Here is a 16129-nt window from a genome sequence, read left to right as displayed (position 1 = left end):
GTTGCTTAGCAGGCAGGAAGGACTTTCCATAGTCTGCATAAACCCTTGTCTATAATCCCAGCAGGAGGACTGCAAGTCTAAGGCTATCCTCAGTGCCATCGTGAGTTCAGGGGTAGCCTGAATTACATGAGACCTTTCTTAAAAAAAAACCAAACCAAACCAAACCAAACCAAACCAAACCAAACCAAACCAAACCAAACCAAACCAAACCAAGCAGAAAGGTTCTAGAAAGAAGCCGTGTCCTTTTCATCTGATTGTTTCCACGCAGGAAGGAAACCCGGCGTTTCCAGATCTCTGTTTTTTTCAAGTCAACTCATAAAAGCCAAAACTTTTGTGTGAAATTTCCTGACTTTTGAGAACTTGTGACAAAAATATTTAACACATCAAGGTCTTCAGTACTTTGTAAAGGTTAAATAAAAGGCCAGTCCACTGTTTGTCCTACAGAAAGTGAACCTTAGTTTTGCCTCAGCTCTTCAGCGTCTGTCCCACGAGCAGGAAACTTCAGAGTGGAGGTGGTGCTTATGCCGTGAAGGCATTTAAGCAGACCTGTAGGTAGGAACGGCCCAGGGGCCTCTTGGGAGGATAACATGTCTGATGGGAGTGAGATTGACTGGGGCTGCAGATATTTGGATATTGTCATTTTCTCATGCCCTTTCTCCTTAAGAGCTGTGTTCCAGATAAACCCTGCCTTAGTGTATGTCTCTGAGACTGAAGGCAGGTTGATGGATCTGAATTACACAGAATGTAATTTATTGAGAGACTTACTGGAGGAAGGGTGGAGTATGGCCCAGCATGGCAGCAAGGCCAGTTGGCTGTCGGTAATTTGGGGTGGAGTGCGGGGACAAAGGAGACTTAATGCAAATTGGGAAGTGCCTGGTGTTTCTAAAGCTCCTTATGTGTCAGGCACATTCTTTACAGGAGGGGGTCTAGCTGGAAGTCTCCACACATCAGTGTAGTTGGCCAAGAAATTGCAGGAAAACCCAGTGAGGAGCACTCACTCAAGATGGCCGCAGTCATGTCAAACTGAATACTCATAAGCTGGAAGCTGGGTCTTTCTGAGTTGTGCAGTTTGGCTTCTTTGTCCTTGCTCTTTTCTCTGGGGCGAGGGGTGGGGAAGGAATGAACACTGTCTGGTGACAAAGGTGAGGATGCCAGTGAGAAAGGGGAGGAGGAGCTAGCCGGGGACACTCAGGAGATCCTGTGGGCCGCTTCCCAAGGCACGATGTCCTGTGTCCAGTCCTTTAATTGGAAACAGCGCTGTCCACAGTGTGGTGACAGTGTGGTAATTCACAGGAATTTCTCAAAAGCGCAAGCCTCTGGCTCTGAAGTTTTCTAACCAGCAGGGCAGCTGTGCTCAAAACGGGTTCAGTTTCTTTGACATCACAGCGGATGTGGGTAGTTCAGGGAAGCTGGAGGGTAAATAAAGTGCCTCAGGTTGTCGCCCTGCACTTGCTATAGGCCTCCCCAGGGCCAGGAGCTGCCTCTTGGGACCTGCCTCGCTGGAAAGTTAGAGTCCAAAGCCAGCCCTGTCAGGCCCAGGCTCTGAAACTGCCTTCAAAACTTGTCGCTCCTGATTTAGTGTGGGCAAAGCTGCATAGTACCATGGACATGTATACATCCCCACAATGCCTGCAGTGTTCTTTCATGTATCCATTTGTTTGCTTTTAATCACCTGTGTATTTAATCGCATATAGTTTAAACGCTCACATTTATGTTGCTACTTCATTTTATGATCTTGAACATTTTTTAAAAAAAGGTCAATTTTTGAAGCACAAAAGTAAAGTAAAATGACATTAGCAATTGATTGGCACCCATCAATCCAGTGTCATTGAATCTCTGTCATCATCACAAGAGGCAAGGTGGATTTTGGTAAGGACACAGGTTTTGTGTTGGCTAGGTTCAGTTTTCATTTTGACCTTGCTCTTGTGTGACCAGGTGACTCTGGCTAAGTGACTTTTTTTTTTTTTTGCAGGGTTTGGGGGAGGATGATAGCATCTGCCTTACAGAGAGGCTGTGAGGATAAAAGAATAATACCTTGTATATAAAATTTGCTCAGTAAATGTTACAAATTATCACTGTTTTTGTTACTATTGGACAAGCACGGGAGCAAGCATCCTTGGGACTGTAAAAGAAGGCTTCAAGGTCGAGGATAGAGCTTATCCTATCCCTGGGACTGAACTAGAAGGTTAGGAAGGGAAGCTCTAACCTTCGTGTCTCAGGGCCAGTGCACATTTGTCTCTGCTTCTTTCTGCCCATTTTTCTGGCCTCCATCTCTGCACAGGCTCTTTCCACCTGCATTTTTGGTTTGTGGCCACCAGCCCAGGCCTTCAGTGCCCATCACAACTGACAGAAACACATGTTTTAATGGAGATGTCAGGGAGGGGGAAAGCAGGCTGTGAATATTACATCTCTAATTTGAATTGCCACCCACCACCTATCTATTCCAGGCCTAGTGACTGGAGGCCTAGGGACTGTAGTGCACTGTACCAGGATGGCAGGGGGATACACATAACCTCCCCTTTCCAAGGGTTGCCAGTTTCTGTACTGTAAAACAAGGATGTATTAAGTGCTTATGATGTGCTAGAGAATCAAACAGGTGATAAACCCTGCCCTCGGGAACTGTTCTCCATAGGACACCATCAAGCAGGAGAGTTACCCTCAGAACCTGGCCTCTCATGGCCTCTTCTCTCGTTGTGGCTTCTATAATCTCCTTCCTCCTGCATCCATCCAGTCCTTCCCACTGCAGTCTCTGGCCCTGCCGTGGGGTCTCCTGTCTCTCAAGAACAGCAATTCCCTTCCTTATCTCTGCTCTGCCTTTAGCAGCTTGCTGGTTGTCTCCTGGACAGTCCTGCCATGTCTGACAGCATCCTGTCCTTCCTCCAGCATCTCCCTCCCAGTTTCCTGTTACCGTGAGCTTCACAGCCGCCCTCATAGGCACCGAGCCTTGGGATGCTTGGCTCTGTTTTCCCACCCTGCCAGCTGTCCACTTGTGTGAATCTGTTTCTGTCTGCTCACATCTGCCTGCTTCTCAGTCCTGGCATGGTTCCTCCTGGCTTTAGTTTCGCCTTTCCAACCTATCTTATTAGTCAGCCTGATTAATATTCCTGAAATGCACCCTGGTGCTCTCCTCTTCTTCAATCTTATCTTCTGGGCAGAATGCACCCTCCTCCCGGCATCTCACAACTTCTCTGATCTGGCTCCACCTTTACTCTCTAGCTGTGTTTCCATAGTTTCCGTATTCTTTTAATTAAAAAGAATATGATCATGGGTATTTTTGTTTGCATGTATGTTTGTGCACCACTAGTGTGTCTGGGACCCTAGGAAGTCAGAAGTGGACTTCCCTGGACCTTCTCTGGACTGGAGTTTCAGAAGGTTGTGATCTGCCACGTGGGTACCAGAGAGTGAACGAGGATCCACTGCAAGAATAGCCAGTGTTCCTAACCACTGAGCTAAGTCGCTCAGCTCAGCGTTCCATATTCCTGATGGCTGTGCTAACGGATTCAGAATGAGGCGTGACTTCCAGGCTTCAAGCCTTTGGGTGTCTATCCACCATCACATCCCATTTTCCTTCTTCCATTCTCCCCAGGACTTGGCTCATCTTTCTCATTGGCTCAGCCAGGCATGGCCCATTTTGCCTTCCTCCTCTGAGGCCCTCCAGCTTCCCCTGACATCCTCTCTACTGCTTACCATTTGTTAGCTACTCTGTAGAGAACCTATAGGGGGGCTTGGAGTTCACCCCAGTAAATACAAAAGCTAGGCAAAGCTAGAACCTCCCTGTTCTCAACTGGCTTCGAGGTAACTCCCCCAGTGTCTGCTTCAAACAAGTGCCACCCGTGCTCTGCCTGCACCAAGCATCTGGACTTGCCTTGGTTCCTTGGAAGTGGGAGGCCCCGTCATCTTTAAGTCCTTTCTTCATAGCATGCAATTGAAGGCCTGCAAAACTGTGGCCAGATAGAGACTGCTTTGGAGCCAGATGTATGACTGGCTGGATAAGCGGATGATGAATGCCAGTTTCCCTTAAGAGTCTCTTTGTCCCCACTTTCTCCATGAAGGTGAAATTCAGCTTTTCCTTCTCCATGACTGGCTGCTTTAGAACAGTGTTGAGGATTCCAGCACTCCTTCATTTCCTATCTCAGGCCCCATATGAGAAATGTGCAGATAGGCAGTGCCCCTAAGGCTGGACCACTGACATGAGTTGAAGTGTACACTTCACAAGGATGCCCATGTCAGAGCTCAGTATCCTCCAGGGACTGCTTCTCAGACCCACTACCCCCTGCTGTGGATGCTCAAGCCATGCTATATCAAGCACGGGATAGGTGCACAGACAACATAGGTTCATCTTCTAATATAGTGTAGGTCATCTTTAGATAACATGCACTACCCAACACAGTACAGCAATTGTGTCACTAGTGGCTGTATCATGGGAAATGATAATAATGGATACATTCAGTATAGACACAGTTAGCACCGGCCTTTGTTCATCTTTGGTCTGCAGTTAGCTGAATCCAGGCATGTGGGACCTGTACATAGAAAGGGCTACTGTGAACATTTCAGTGGTACCTGGGATGCCAGTCTGTATCTTTTGCTGGAGTATTATCTCCATCACCTTCCTGCAAGTATCACTTCTCTTTGCCTGGCCAGGTCCTCTTGGGACTTTAGACTTCGGATTAGCTGTCAGGGCTTTCAGGAACCTCTCCTGACCTCGTTTGATTAGATTTCCCTTCCCAGAGCCACGGTGACACTACACTGTGTTTGCTCTGTCCCCAGGTTTTCTCTCCCTGTGTGGGGATTGTACTGTCTCCCCAATGCCTGCACCATGCTGGTAGACACAGGGTAGATACCTAATACACACACACATTCAAAGAACGCATGAGGTGTGTGTGGTGCAGGAACAGGTGGCTGGTGGGCGAAGCAGGTGCTAAGTGATATGTATGGGTCAGCACCTGTCGCAGACCTGTCTTTGACAGCTGCAGAGCCCCAGTGGCATTCAGTCCCAGGTGCTTCTTGGAGCCGGCTAGGCAGCTCTGTTGATCTGGATTGGGCTGGCTTGCATGCTGAGATCAGCTCCTTTTGCTAAGGTGAGCAGAGCAATGTAGCTCCACAGCTTATGCTGAGAAAACCTCTAGCGATGATGGCTCGGGTCCAAGGATGAGTGGACACCTGGCTTCCGGCAGGACCAGGTGGCCATAGGCACACCACACTCTATTAAGCGAAGGCCAGCTCCTATCCAAGAGCAGGGGGTGGATCTCACATGGCAAACCTTGGGGTACAAGGAGGGATTGAAGGAATAAGCCTTCCTTGGAAGCACCCCTTCACTCAAAGCATTGATCGGAAGGCCTGGGCTGAAGCTCACCACTCCCGGAACCTTGTGAAATTACAGCTGTCTCCTGCGTGTCATTCATTTTATCATTTCATGAAGCCTTTCTCCAGCATCCTCTCAAACTGGGGAATGGTTACACACTGTAAAGGGCTATGACAGGAATAGCTAGCTAGATTGTTCTCCTGAAGTCACTTGGCCAACAGTACTGGCAGGGATGTGGGCAATAGAGAGAGGGTGTGTGGTAAAGATGTGACCACTGGCCTGGCATCCCAGGCTCCCAACAGCTTAGGTTCCCTGGTAACCGGAAGCTCTTTGGGCTCTCATAAATAACGGGCATAATGAGTTTCAAAAAGCACCACACATCACGTGGTTGTAGGCTATGATCATGAATGGCTACCACCTTGGCCAGAGTGGCAATTTGACAAGACAAGTGCACCAGATGTCCCTTCCTTTCTCCAGATGGTAAGTCTGGGGACAAAGTGGCCTGAAAAGATAATCCTGTGGTCCAAGAAAAGAATCGGGAAGATACCCGAAGTGTTCTGCTTCTGCATAAACCCTGGAGAGGGGGCGGGGGGTGGGGGGGGTCTACCTGCATAACTGCTGTGACTGTACCCCATGTTCTTCCAGGCTCATCTACCCAGTGGATGGAAATGCTCTTGATCATCTTTCAGGAGTAGTTTCTCCTTCCAGGGATGCTGGCGAGACAGGCATTACTTCCCTCCTGAAAGTTTATGGTCCTTGGTGATTAGCAATGACTTCTCTGCAGTGGAAACAGGGCATTCAGTTGGGCACTGGGGTTAGGCTGGACCCACAGGCCTTTCTCCCACTGGTCTTGGAGGCTAGTAACTAATAACGCTGCAAACCAGCCCTGGCTCTGGAGAACGCATGGGAATGGGAGGCAGGGCTTGAGGCCATTCCCCCCAGACACAGGGAAGGCAGGTTTTGGTCCGTTTGTTTGGTTGGTTTGGTTTTTTTTGTTTATTTTTTTTTTATTACATATTTTCCTCAATTACATTTCCAATGCTATCCCAAAAGTCCCCCATACCCTCCCCCCCACTTCCCTACTCACTCATTCCCATTTTTTTTGGCCCTGGCATTCCCCTGTACTGGGGCATATACAGTTTGCGTGTCCAATGGGCCTCTCTTTCCAGTGATGGCCGACTAGGCCATCTTTTGATGCATATGCAGCTAGAGTCAAGAGCTCCGGGGTACTGGTTAGTTCATAATGTTGTTCCACCTATAGGGTTGCAGATCCCTTTAGCTCCTTGGGTACTTTCTCTAGCTCCTCCAATTGGTTTGGTTTGTTTTTGAAAGATCCATCCGGATGGGAGGCATAACCCTAGTGTAGTGGGTTACGGGTTCTCTGGGTCTGGGCCACTGCTCAGTGCAGAGGCCTCTGGATGGACTCATGTCATCTGAGGCTGCATTCCTTTCTCCACAAACCATCACAGATCTCCAGAGGCTGGCCCTTGGATGGCCTTGTGGAAACACCTGGGCCCAAATGTGGCCAGTTCCCGCAGCGCCAGAGGAAGCGCCTGAATGCTTCTTACTGAGAGCACATTATTATTTTTCTCTTCCCTCTTGCATGAATCATTTTGCCTGGAATCTTCCCAGTGAGGGTTCAACTGGCTAATTGACACTGTCCCTGAAATCGGGGAATCTGCCTCACCCACCCAAGTAGCTGAGACTTAAAGGGATAGGGACGTGTCGTTCCGGGCTCACCCAGTACCGAGCTCACAGTTTGAGTATAGCATTTTAGAATTTCAGAGCCCAGTGGCCTTGGGGAAGTCATGATAGAACTTCCCACTGAGTGTAGCCATAAGCTCCGTAGGGTTTGTGGTCAGCTTTTAAGATGTGATGTATATGAACTTTCCAGAAGATGGGCCTGGGCGTGGACTGGCCATTAGCCTTTATGACTCTCCACCCTAGTTCCTGATGGCTACCCTGACCCCACCGTCTTGCTCTTGACTTCTCTGGAAGAGGAAGTCAGACAGACAGTAGGGTCCAGCCTCTAGAAAGGTGGTTTTGTTGTTGTGTTTGACTGAGTTTTACTGGGGTCCCTGCAATTCTCAGTGTAGACCAGGCGGGTCTCAAACTCACAGAGATCTGCTTGCCTCTGCCTCTGGAGTCCTGGGATTAAAGGTGTGTGCCTCCACATCTGGCCTGGGCGTTTTACTTAAATTAAACTGATTAATTAATTGTGCATATTTATATCTGATTAGCGATTGTGTGGGTGGAGAGCAAATGTGAGGTATGTATGTCCTTTCTAAGCTATCTCTGAACTTAAGCTTTGTCTTGCAAATGGAAGTTTAATTTTCCTTGTAGTGGGGAAACTTATAACAACATAATCAGGGGCTGGCAAAGACTTGATACTTTATAAGAAGTAGCCTGTGGGTATAAAGGCCTCCTAGGGAATTGAGGTGCCTTTCCCTCAGCCAGGGAGTGAGTGTGAGGGTACAGAAGAACTATTTCCTCCCCGTTTCCCTCTCCCTTCCTTTCAGCCCTCCCATCCTCTTCCCTCCATATACAGAGTCTCTCTAAGTTGCACAGGTTGGCTTAGAACTTGTGATTGTTCTGCCTTCTGAGTTCCGGGATGGCAGGCATGTACCATCACAGCCAGGCTAGTATGACCCAAACTGGATCACCTTTCTTCATATCAGATGCTTGTCTATGCACTGGGTACCCTTCTGGGAGAAAGGTAGGCTCAGAGCCCTATAACGATCAGGGTTTCACTCTGTGCCCCTTGACCTTTCCAACAGACTACAGCAAGTAGTGGGTGTCACCAGCTTTTGTGCCTTAGCTGTATTCCTTGCTAACTATATATTCCCTACCCTGAAGTCTTTTTACACTCCGAAGTCTTCAGTAGCATATCATCCATTCATTCCCCAATGAATGCCGGCCCCCAGCAGTATCTTCATTCAGAAGGGCAAATGTAAGACAATCAGACAGGACAGGACAGGACAGGCAGTACAGAGGAAGTTAGGATCTGTTGTCTCTGTGTTCTTGCTAGAGCAGACTGTACCGGGCAACCCACACTGGTGCTGGGGAGAAACGAGGGGAGGCCAGGGAAGAGGGAGGAGGCCCAGGAGGTGGGAGCTAATGGTCACGTGCTCAGTGCTGGTGGCAGGCTTCGTAGCTGGAGGTGATTCTGGTAAGCTGCTGAGCATCTAACCCGATTGAGGCCAAAATGCAGCACAGAGGCATGTGGAGGTACTGTCCATTTGGCTAACATACAGTAGGCTTTTAATGGCAGGATGGACTTCTCCACTTTCTATGGAATCTAAGGCCCACATCTTGAGGGCCAGAAAAGCAACCCCTTGGCCCACTGACCTAGAACAGTAAAGCCATGTGCCCGAAGTCTTATGAAGAGTTGCTATCCAAGCAGGAAGCACGGAGACCTTTGCACCCTGCTGCCAAGTGGCGGGCTAACACTCGGGAGGGTTTTTTTCCACTTCAGTTTAAGACCTAAGAGCTGAAATATGAGCTTAGCAAAGAATTCCGTATGTGTGTAAAGGACAAATGGATTTATGTTGGGATGTTACGTGCGTACCCCGAGTGCCACTGGGAATGACTGGGTTCCAGCCTGAGACTTCTAATTCACTAGAGCATTGGGAGAAATGTCTGGAGGAGAGGAGCCATACACATTTCTTCGTTGATTGAGCTTGGCTGACAATTGCAGTTGCTGAGCAGGCAAACATACTTTATACTCTTTGAAGGCGCCATGCTTTTGGTTTGTTTAGAGACGAGGTCTCAGGTGGCTTGCACTGGCCTCAAATTTGTTATGTAGTTGAGGTTGATGTTGAACTCCTGATCCCCGGCTGGGCTCCCAAAGCCCTGGGATTACAGGTATGCACTGCCACACTTGGTTTCTCTGGTGCTGGACAGGCAGTGTACCAGCTGAGCTACACCCCCAGATGGAGGGGCTTCTAATAAAGAAATAACACCGCTAAAATGACTCACTGGGAGAGATAAACAAAGTTGACCCCTCCTTCAGTGGTCCCAACAACAAACAAGGTAGAATTCCACCAGCGTTTACTCTGGGGATGTGTTGGGCTTCCTACAGAGCAATGGGTGAAGGCTAATGGGAAGGCACATGGGTGGCCTTAAAACAGTCTCACTGGAAAGTTTGCACCCAGCCTGGATGACTCCCCGATGGCTGTGTAGATGGAGACCCTTTCCCTAGTCCTTCTCAGCCTAAATACTCTAACTCAGAGGTTCTCACCCTTCCTAGTGTTGTGACCCTTGAATGCGTTTCCTCATGTTGTTGACCTCTGACCATAAAATGATTTTGTTGCTACTCCATAACTATAATTGTGCTACTTTTATGAACCATAATGTAAATATCTGATATGCAGGATATCTGATTTGTGACCCCCCCTTTTGGGGGTGACTCCTCAAAAGGGGTTGCCACCCACAGATTGAGAACGGCTGCTCTAGCCTCTCCCAGAGGCCATATGCAACTAGGGCAAAATTGCTTATAACTGGTTGAGAGGAATGGCTGGATACTCAGGTGAGGGTCTCACAACCCCGCCCTCCCCCCCCACAAGAGACCATCAATGGTCAACAAACCCGTTGGGATGATCTTTTGCAAGTGTGCCCAGCTAAACCCGGGAAATGGTGACACTGGTTTAAACTCTAGTCCTGCACAACAATAATAAACATGCCAAAAGGATTAAACCATGTGTATATCTTTTGCTATTTAGGGAACTCTTTCTTTCTTTCTTTTTTTGAGACAGGGTTTCTCTGTGTAGCCCTGGCTGTCCTGGAACTTGCTTTGTAGACCAGGCTGCCCTTGAACTCAGAAATCTGCCTGCCTCTGCCTCCCGAGTGCTGGGATTAAAGGCGTGCGCCACCACGCCCAGTTTATGGGTTGAGTATGAGTGGGTCTGCTGTCAGATGTGTTTTGTATGTTCCCCTAAAGGTCCATGTGTTAAAATCTTGGTCGGTCACTAGCCTGCAGCACTGTTGGAAAGTGGTAGAACCTTTACGGAGCGGGACTTATGAAAGGAAAGTGTGTGTCTGACAAGGGTATCAGGCCGCTGGACTTTCCTGGTTTTCTTTTTCCTTCTTAATGCCATGTAGTTTGGAGAAGTTTCCTGTCTGGCACATCCCCTGCCACCACTGTATGCCCCTGATGACCCAAAGCTGCAGGCCAAGTGGTCATATACTGAGACCTTAGAATCCAGTGCTGGAGTCAACCTTTCCTCTTTTTAAATCGATTTGCCTCGGATATTTGTTACAATAACAGAAAGCCATGCCTTACCAGACTGTGGTACCCATGGCTATTCCGGTCTCAGCGCTGAGGCTTTTAACCCATCAGCAAGCTGCTAGGCAGCTCGAATGGTTTGGTGATGGTTTCCCAAGGCTTAGCCTCAACGTTGCTCAGTTGGACTTTGAGGACGTGCTTAGCTGGAGTTCTTTTATTACGTCGTACTTCACTCCGTCTACTCCCAGGGACAGAGAGAGTCCCCCGAAGAGTTTATTTTGAGGGTTCACTGATGGGCAGTCAGATTTGGCAATGATGGGTGAATGAGCTTGATTTATGGGAACTGTAGGTGATAATAATCAGGCGCCATGTGCTCACCTCAGGAATCTAACCTGCATTCCTGTTGTGGAATGAATTTGGGGTTCCCTTTGAGAATCACCGCAGACTTTTACAGTGCTAGAAGGAAAACACAACATACACACTACACACACCCCCACACGGACTCACAGACATACAAACACAGGCAGAGACAGACAGTGAGACACACACACACACACACACACACACACACACACACACACGGAGAGGGAGAGGGAGAGAGAGAGAGAGAGAGAGAGAGAGAGAGAGAGAGAGAGAGAGAGAGAGAGAGAAGAAATCAGATCTTTTTTGTTTCTCCTTCTTTCCTTTCTGAAAACCAATAGGGAAGAAAGTGCGAAAGTGCACAGATGCCAGAACGAGAGAATGAGGTCATGGCTCATAATTCATGTGGCCTCCAGGAACATAAATCATGCAGCCTGCTGTAACCATTCCATGGGAAGCCTCTGGGAACAGTGGCCACAATATCCATAAAGTATTTGGGCTCCAGCATGAGCCTGGATAGCCTTCCAAGTGGCATCCTCATCAGAAGGTCAAGGAAAGGTACCCTTCGTCCTGTAACTGCCAGGTGAATGCACACGGGCTGGAGGCAGTGGGGAGCTACTCTGCTTTGGCTTCCTAGCCTTGTAAGTGAAGGCCCCTGCACATTAAGCACATTTGAACTTGTGCTGTCAGATTGTGTTCTCTCACACTATTGTACACTATTTTACCCCTAGAGGAGGCAACCACCCTACAGTGCTCAGCCGTGCCTTTCCCAGGGCCCATTGATAGTTTGCAAAAGTTGATGCGTCTCCTTCTGTTAGAGGCATAATGTCTGTTGGGAAGAAACTTAGGAAATTATAAACAAAACAAAACAAAAGCAAACAAACAAAGCGGAAAATGGAACATGAGTTTACATGCTTCCTCCCTCAACCCAAATCTGACTAGGTGCCCATTTTTGTAAATAAAGTTCTATTGAAACAACTATGTACATTCATGTTTTTAATTGTCTGTGGCTACTGTTGTCCTGTCTACTCCACTCTCCTTAGTCTCCTGTGTGCTGACTATTTACAGAGGTTCTCAGAATGGTGCAATGTCTATTGTATTTGTTTCCAAGGCTGCTGTGGCTACAGTTCTGCTGACTTAAAACACACATTTATTTTCTTTTGGATCTGGAAGCCAGGAACTCAAAATCTATCGCACTAGTGCAAATCTGAGTGTCAGCAGAGCTTGCTCCTATCAGAGGCTCAGGATGAGACTCTCTTCCTTGTCTCTTTTCGCTGGCAACTGGCATCCCTTGGTTTGAAGCCTCACCAGGAGTCTGTTTCATGGCTGCATTGCCTTCTCCCTCTGTCCAGTAAAGACTGTACCACATGTATACCAAGGCCTTTGTGCTGCCTCAAGTGAGAGCGTGTGTTTGCCTTCCCTGTTGTGAACTAATGGTGCAGCCAATCACTGTTAACCGGGGTGACAGACAGGTACCCAGGGTGGCATTTTGTAAGATGATCTTAGGCGGTCCACAGGGACACAGCGGCCCCAGTGGCTCCCACAAAGGGACAGTCTTCCCTTTTCAGATTGTCCTCTGTCTCTCTGATTACCTAAAATAGTCTCTGCTTGCTTCCAGCATGTCTTCAACACTTCTCATCCTTGCCAACCCTCTTCTATCAAAAAAGAAAGCAGGTCTCGGGCTATAGAATCCTAGAGAACTCACTAGCCTTATATCTGCTGCATTTATTTTTATAGCCGCCCCCTTTTCTACCAGTGGAAATACTAGAGAGCATCCCATAGAAATGAAAACGAGCTGGAAATGCAACTCAGAGGTAGAATATCTCCCCCCCCCCCCCCCAGCATCTGTGAACTCCTAGGTTCGATTCCTAGTACTGAAAAGTAAGTTGAAAGAGCGACAATTTCAAGCCGGGCAGTGGTGGCGCACGCCTTTAATCCCAGCACTCGGGAGGCAGAGGCAGACGGATTTCTGAGTTCGAGGCCAGCTTGGTCTACAAAGTGAGTTCCAGGACAGCCAGGGCTACACAGACAAACCCTGTCTTGAAACAAACAAACAAACAAACAAACAAAAAAACAAACAAACAAACAAAAAAAGAGAGACAATTTAAAAACGTGAATTAAACCAGGTGTAGTGATGCACGCCTTTCACCCCAGGAGACAGGCAAGCGGAGCTCTGTGAGTTCAAGGCCTGCCTGATTTGCACAGTGAGTTCTAGGACAAACAGAGCTACACAGTGAGACACTCTATCTTGAAACCCCCCTCCTACAAATGAAACCAACCAACCAACCAACCCATGAATTAAGTGAGTATAGGGCAAGTCTTTCTTAGAGAAATCACCTGATGACAGCTGTGAGGTCTGTGACCGATCAGAAGCCTCCAGGCTGGCCGTCCCCTCTCTGCTTCCCACACAAAGTGAGGCATCCTGAATCCGAGGCCACAGCTGGATGCTCTCAGTGTTAACGACATCTCATTTTTTTCTCATTTCAATGCATCTGATCCTTTAGGGACCACTGGGCATCAGAGTTCTGAATATTAATCTCCTGTTGAGATTGATCACAGCCACTTTAACTCAGGGACTTGGGCAGGAGGCGGCCTGGCTTCTCCCTGCCTGTCCTTTACATTTCATTGGATATCTGGAAGTCAGGAAAATCTGACAGGGACTGGCTATTATTTGGACACAGCACAGGTGTTAGGGGAAACGTTCTCTCCCACCTCGTCAGATTTTGATGGCGTCTCTTTTGCTGACTGTTCCTTGCTTGCAGGAACTGCAGAACTGGATCTCCCTGCTTGAATGGATGTAGGGAATGGGGATATCTTATTCCTTATCTCCACAGATTTATATGAAATGCTAATTCTTGAGTGTGGGGGACTATGAGGGCCATATCACTTTCTTTTACATGGGGCCGATCTTCATCATCAGTACAAAATAACCGTTATTATTTTATAATGCTAGCCCACAGAGCATGCCTCCTTTTGGGGTGGAGGTGAGAAGTGGAACAGTAGTGTGGACTATATTACTCAGTGCCTTCCCAGCTTATGTGTACCCCACTCCTCAGAAAGCTGCAAGTAGATGGGATTTGTTTCAACAAAGCCTCTGTAGTTTGTAGGCCTACATCATCTACTTCTCTAAAGGAATGGTGGAGGTAAGACCAGACTGATGGGTAGCATGTCTGACAGATATTTGGGAAGCATCTCTGGCACACGATATAAGACAGGCAGCCCAAAGATTCAAGTATCAGGTGAAGCTAGGCAAGCCACCTCATGCCTGTGCCTCTTTCTCCTCCTTGAAACGGAAAGCTGTCTCCCAAGGCTGTAGCATAGATTCATGGAAAACACTGAACTCCACAAATGCCTGCTTTTAATTCCCTCCAGTTTGCAAATGGGAAAACCACAGGCCAGAGATGAACTGGCTTGCTCGAGGTCACAGGACTTGACAGTGTCCAGGCCAAGCTCTGACTGAGTACAGCCAAGTTTAACGTCAGACTCAGCTTTGGCTACAGTAGCACCCAGTGGCCCATTTATTCCAGAGAGAGAAACAGCTTCATCTTGGAGCTGATTTCCTTCAAAGACTTAGGAGCCTGGCTAAACCCTTGCAGTACCTGGCAGAGCCTGTAAATTCCTTGCTCTTTTTCAGACCTCAGTTTTTTTCACCAATGAAATGGTGCAATAGCTATCTCTTCTTCTATGGTCAGAGTGGCAGTGCTGTTAACCTACCTGGCTTGGTAAAGACTAATGAAGGAAGATAGAGATCCTTGTTCAGAGGAAGGAGGGAGAGGAGATGATACAAAGTGCTAGGAACCAGCTAGCCCGGACAGGGACAGAGATTCTGAAGAGACCATCTCACAGAGAGGGTACTCTCCTGGTCTCTTGGGCTGCTCCCTGCTGCTCAAAGACAAAGCAGATGCATCTGGGCCTGGGCCCAGGTTGCCAGGGTAACTGCCTCAGCAGCTGCCTGGGACCTTGCAGCTGAGGCCCTTGGTTGCCAGGGAGGCCACAGAGCTGGAGGGAATGGTCAGGGGGCTGCCAAAGGAAAGCTGCATCTCTGTGTAAGGGAGGCTGGAGAAAGGGGTAGTCGTGGGATCATAGAACCCTCCTGTGGGGCTGTGGACAACTGACATGGAAGGGGACCCTGGGGAATAGCTTTGTGACCAGAGCCTTTGGTGCTCATTGTACACATGATGTTTCCTTCACTGCATCCCTACTATGTGCCAGATCCTGTGTGAAATGCTTTATGCACGTATCAACTCTTACCATTGACAGGCAGATTTAGAAGCCAGCCAGGCTGGCTGTCCCCAGAGCCTCTGAGCATCTCCCCTTTTTACTATGTCAGGACACAGTCCCCTCCTAAGTGTCTGGCATGTTATTTTTAATCTATTACTGGCAACAACTCTGCGGGACAGGTAGAGTTACTTGTCCTCTACAGTGACTGGACACCCATGATTTATAGTGTACCCCTGGTAAGGAAAAGTAATTTTCAGTGACATTGGCTAGATGAATTGACTGGCCACACCATTTTCTCTGGGGTTGGTAGGATACTTGGCTTTGGGCTGGGCAGTGAGGGTCTTCTTTAACCTGTTTTTCCAGGAGTTTTCAGAACCCACTATCTGCTCCTGTCAGAGCACATGTGCACACATGGGAGCCATAGGAGCCAGTATGTCCTGCCCTTTCTGGGCTTCTGTTTCTATTCAGGGAAATGGGTGTAATGAGTAAATTCTATTGAATCTTAAATGATTGCTCTCCTAGTGATGAAATAGTCTACACTGTGCTTGCCGCAAGGCACACATGAGTCTGAGAGCTCGGGAGACATGCGTGTGCTGGAGGAATGGACTGAATTTTAACAAAATTTAGGGCTAGGGGATGAGCCACCAGGTAAAGTGCTTGCTGTGCAAACATGAGGCTCAGGCAGCTTGCTAGAAGGGATGTAAAAGCCAGCAAGCTGCCTACCACTTCACTGCACAGGAAGTGGAGAAGGGGCATCCCTGGAGGAAGTTAGCTGAGCATACTGGCTGAAATGGGGTGCTCTGGGTGCAGTGAGGCATCCTGACTCAATAAATAAGGTGGACCACAGTCCAGGAATACATCACACTTGGGTTTTCACATGTACCTCATATGTGTGTGAACATGTACACAGACATCATATATACATATGTGCAAAAACAACATAAAATTTCAATAGCCACCCATAGCTAGTGCCGACTGAGTTGGATGGTGTGGTGCTAACAGATGCCTAGCAAAGATCCAGG

At 48.1% G+C, this 16129-nt stretch overlaps 1 protein-coding gene across 6 annotated transcripts in view; it reads left to right on the top strand.

Moving 5' to 3' along the window:
* Positions 1-16129, top strand: part of Srgap3 (SLIT-ROBO Rho GTPase activating protein 3) — a 229535-nt gene that overhangs the window by 93587 nt on the left and 119819 nt on the right. The window lies entirely within an intron of this gene.

This window comes from Mus musculus, chromosome 6 (assembly GCF_000001635.26).
Source record: "Mus musculus strain C57BL/6J chromosome 6, GRCm38.p6 C57BL/6J".
Lineage (NCBI taxonomy): Eukaryota > Metazoa > Chordata > Mammalia > Rodentia > Muridae > Mus > Mus musculus.
The sequence above is the reverse complement of the archived record's forward strand: the minus strand, read 5'-3'. Positions and strand labels throughout refer to the sequence as shown.